This window comes from Pieris napi, chromosome 12 (genome assembly GCF_905475465.1).
Source record: "Pieris napi chromosome 12, ilPieNapi1.2, whole genome shotgun sequence".
Taxonomy (NCBI): Eukaryota; Metazoa; Arthropoda; class Insecta; order Lepidoptera; family Pieridae; genus Pieris; species Pieris napi.
The window spans coordinates 7623666-7628859 of NC_062245.1; the positions used below are offsets into that span (position 1 = coordinate 7623666).

General features: G+C 35.7%; 1 long non-coding RNA gene across 1 annotated transcript; it reads right to left on the bottom strand.

Moving 5' to 3' along the window:
- Positions 1–2032: 2032 nt before the first annotated feature.
- On the bottom strand, positions 2033–2540 carry LOC125054851. The gene is made up of 2 exons (XR_007117780.1): positions 2316–2540; positions 2033–2237 (listed from the first exon to the last, which is right to left on the bottom strand). It is a non-coding gene; the product is annotated as an uncharacterized LOC125054851 (long non-coding RNA).
- Positions 2541–5194: the final 2654 nt, after the last annotated feature.

The following is a 5194-nucleotide window of genomic DNA, read 5'->3' on the forward strand; positions in this document are numbered from 1 at the left end:
GAATGTGTATTTTGGTCAATAATAAGCAATCTTCAATGAACTAAAACTGTAAATACGACATATGTCGATCATTCGCTATCTCACACGCTGTACGCTGATGCCTGGTCTATACTATAGTCCGTCTACGCTCTGTCTATTTCAGGGAAAACGCCAGTTTCATTCCAAGATATAAGCAGATACAAATATGCCAACGTTTCATCATCTGCAGTAAAATATCTAAGACAAAGATGACGTGGTAAGAAGATTGTCAATTAATTACTCATAACACATACTAGTGTGTGTAACACATACTAGTAGTGTCTTATAACATAATAGTGTGTGGTTTTGGAGCCACAATATCTGTGTATTCTTTTCTTATTTTAGAAAAGAATAATATAATTATTATAATGATTTTGTTCCCTTTGGAGTAATGTCTCTTGGGCCGTGGGGTTCAAGTGCACATGCGCTAGTTAAAGATTTAAGTTGGCGCTTGATAGTACCGGTGAACCCAGAGCTGGTGCTTTCCCCGCTCAACGAATAAGTATCGCAATACAGCGAGGAAATGCTGCCAGCGTTAAATTTTCTTTTTATTAATTTTTACTGAACATACAGTATTTTGATTTAAGATAAATTAGACCACTGTATGTACAGAGAGAAACATATATAGATACAGATGTATGCTATTTATTAATTTACTAGTTTATTATAAATAATATATTTTCATTTATAAAATTGTGAACACTGTATGAGCACTGTAGCATATCCAAGGTAATTGGCCCTACAAAAGCTCTTTTCTGCTGTGTAAAAGTTGAAATCGTTTTAACTAGTAATGAGTTCATCATAAAAAGGATAGGAAGGATAGGTACTACATACAAAATGTATGTGAATTTTAATGATGTCGTTTCATTTTACGCTCACCTTATATGTAAGCCCACCAAGAACGCTTGTGTACGGAACACGTCTTTAATATTGCGAGACGTTTCTGCTGCATTGCTACAACTACTCTGACTTTCCCTGCTTATATTTATGAAAAAGGAAATGCAGTGAAATTAAAATCAACAGACAAATTTAAAAATATAATTTTATAAAACTTAATTGAAATAAAAAACATATTGCTGCATACTTAAATTAAATTTCAGTTAAGGGAAATTTATAGGCTTCCAATATGACTAAAGTTATGGAAAAATACAAAACAATTATTTTTGAAAAAAGAATTCAAAAGTAATTTCAAACAAATCCATTATCAAGTAACGACCAACAAAATTTTAAATACAATCTGTATTTCAAATTACATTTTCAAATTTCGAACGTCAAAAACGTCGATTCTACCTAGATCTACTATTCCGTGATTTTTCAATGTAGTAAAATCGGTATTAATACAGTTACTGTTCGTCCATCGGGGCGTGTAAACGAGGGGTTGGATGTTAGAAATCAGGTCGCGTCAAACTAGCTCTGGTTCACATAGTCTTCTAGTTAGCGATCACGTATGCACCATATACATTACATGTTTTTTTAGGTCTGGGCCTCAGATTTCTGTATCTGATTCATGACATTTTGTTTTTTCTACTAGAGAGGACAGATCAGCCTTTTGTGCCTGTATTACGCCGTCGACTTTTAGGGTCTAAGTTATGGTTTCTTCACGATGTTCGATAGGATGGGACTCCGGGATGACAGTCGCACGCTCAAAACACTAACTAGGCCAACACTATTACTGATATTTTCAATATTACTTGAAGTGTAAAAAAAGCAATTCGTATAGAGAACATTAAAAAAAATGTGTGCGTGTACTAGGTGTACACACGTAAGAAGTGAAACTTCTTTATGACCTTATTTTTCGAAAAATGACTGAATGATGTAATATATGCAACTTAACGAAATTGGTTAAATAAACATAACTCATTTAAATAAAACACTATTTTGACCGGATTGAAGTTATGTATTATTATAAATTTACAACTATTTAACATAATTTTAAATTTATCCGACGTTTCGCGTGCTTTACAGCGTGCGTGGTCACGGTGACTGAAGACAAAAGATGTTGAATGTCAAGAAGGGTAACAGTTTTGAATACCATCGCACTTTTTTGACGATACTAATTATTTAGGAGTCTCGGAGGACCTTCATTGGAACACCTCCAAGTGAGTTTTGCTCCGGAAAATGTGATCACTTCCTCACTATTCAAGTCACGATTCACAACGGACCCATCGTCCTCAAAATCATTTTCACGAGTAAAACTTGTAGACGCCATCACTATAAATCTGAAAATGATCGCGAGAAATCAGTGTTGATTATGTATGTAAAGCCAAGTTTCAAAAAATGCAAATAAAATAACGCACTTTCACGTGAAAATAAAAAAGAAACGGATTTATAAAGTAAACTTTGCACTGTAAAACTAATTACCGCTAGTCTAGCATAAACCACATTCAAAATGGCCGATTAAGTTTATAAAATTAATAGGGATGTGAAAAATAATCGATTTTTTTTAAAGTGAAAATCGATTTTTGTATTCGATTTTAATATTAAAAATAATTGAAAATTCGGCGACCAAATATTCATATACTAACTCTAACCTAACCAATCTAAATAATATTTGTTTTTGTGGACAGCTCCGATCTAAATAGTAATTGTTTATTCAAGCCTCGGCTTCTCGGCGTCCTGGTCGCCTTCGGCGACCAAATATTCATATACTAACTCTAACCTAACCAATCTAAATAATATTTTTTTTTGTGAACAGCTCCGATCTAAATAGTAATTGTTTATTCAAGCCTCGGCTTCTCGGCGTCCTGGTCGCCTTCGGCGACCAAATATTCATATACTAACTCTAACCTAACCAATCTAAATAATATTTGTTTTTGTGGACAGCTCCGATCTAAATAGTAATTGTTTATTCAAGCCTCGGCTTCTCGGCGTCCTGGTCGCCTTCGGCGACCAAATATTCATATACTAACTCTAACCTAACCAATCTAAATAATATTTGTTTTTGTGGACAGCTCCGATCTAAATAGTAATTGTTTATTCAAGCCTCGGCTTCTCGGCGTCCTGGTCGCCTTCGGCGACCAAATATTCATATACTAACTCTAACCTAACCAATCTAAATAATATTTTTTTTTGTGAACAGCTCCGATCTAAATAGTAATTGTTTATTCAAGCCTCGGCTTCTCGGCGTCCTGGTCGCCTTCGGCGACCAAATATTCATATACTAACTCTAACCTAACCAATCTAAATAATATTTGTTTTTGTGGACAGCTCCGATCTAAATAGTAATTGTTTATTCAAGCCTCGGCTTCTCGGCGTCCTGGTCGCCTTCGGCGACCAAATATTCATATACTAACTCTAACCTAACCAATCTAAATAATATTTGTTTTTGTGGACAGCTCCGATCTAAATAGTAATTGTTTATTCAAGCCTCGGCTTCTCGGCGTCCTGGTCGCCTTCGGCGACCAAATATTCATATACTAACTCTAACCTAACCAATCTAAATAATATTTTTTTTTGTGAACAGCTCCGATCTAAATAGTAATTGTTTATTCAAGCCTCGGCTTCTCGGCGTCCTGGTCGCCTTCGGCGACCAAATATTCATATACTAACTCTAACCTAACCAATCTAAATAATATTTGTTTTTGTGGACAGCTCCGATCTAAATAGTAATTGTTTATTCAAGCCTCGGCTTCTCGGCGTCCTGGTCGCCTTCGGCGACCAAATATTCATATACTAACTCTAACCTAACCAATCTAAATAATATTTGTTTTTGTGGACAGCTCCGATCTAAATAGTAATTGTTTATTCAAGCCTCGGCTTCTCGGCGTCCTGGTCGCCTTCGGCGACCAAATATTCATATACTAACTCTAACCTAACCAATCTAAATAATATTTGTTTTTGTGGACAGCTCCGATCTAAATAGTAATTGTTTATTCAAGCCTCGGCTTCTCGGCGTCCTGGTCGCCTTCGGCGACCAAATATTCATATACTAACTCTAACCTAACCAATCTAAATAATATTTTTTTTTGTGAACAGCTCCGATCTAAATAGTAATTGTTTATTCAAGCCTCGGCTTCTCGGCGTCCTGGTCGCCTTCGGCGACCAAATATTCATATACTAACTCTAACCTAACCAATCTAAATAATATTTTTTTTTGTGAACAGCTCCGATCTAAATAGTAATTGTTTATTCAAGCCTCGGCTTCTCGGCGTCCTGGTCGCCTTCGGCGACCAAATATTCATATACTAACTCTAACCTAACCAATCTAAATAATATTTGTTTTTGTGGACAGCTCCGGCGCTACGGGAAATGCAGCCCCTCCACCCTTGCGTACCAAAGCACAGGCATTTTATTCAAGCCTCCGCAACCTCGGCTTTTTGGTCGCCTTCGGCGACCAGCCTCAGCCGCTACAGCTTTCATAATGCCTGTGCTTTGTTACAGCGGGTGGGGGCTGCTCTTCCTCCGCGCCTCCGATTATTTATATACACTCTAGGGGTAAGACAGACAAGACCACGTGGATAGTGGGGTGCTCTGATTCGGTTTTGGGTACTTTTTGGATATTAAAGTAAACACTTTATTCTAGTAAAAATTAAATAATATAGAAAGTTGCAAACAATGAAATACAAGTACTAATTAGAAAATACAGACGAGTAGGTATCGATCATTTCAAAAAATTTTGGAACCCTATAATCTATCAACACGAAATTAGGTTAATTTCAATGTTGATTATTCTATAACTTTAAATTTCAAAAATGAGGAAATAAGCGATAAATAAATAAAACGATTATTAACAATCGATAAATTAAAAACACGATTTTTTTAAGTGAACGTCACATCACTTATAACCAATAGAAAAGTAGAAAATGGCGGATTGTTTACAAATTTTAACACATTACACAAAACTTTAAATTTTTTATAAAAATATTAAGACGCGTTTCCGGAGCAAAACTCACTTGGAGGTGTTCCAATGAAGGTCCCCCGGACACTCCTAGATAATTAGTATCGTCAAAAACGTGAGGTGGTATTTAACACCCAACCCTCAAGAAGTATCACAGTTGCAGAGAAAGTTGCATTATCTGTATTTATTTCCCCAGAGTTGGTATCGACTAAAAGATGGAGGGTTTTGGCAAAAATGGCTCACGGTGTCCTCTATTTTCGCGGATTGTGTTTCTTTTTGAGATTTTAAACGTCGGATAAATTTAAAATTATGTTAAATAGTTGTAAATTTATAATAATA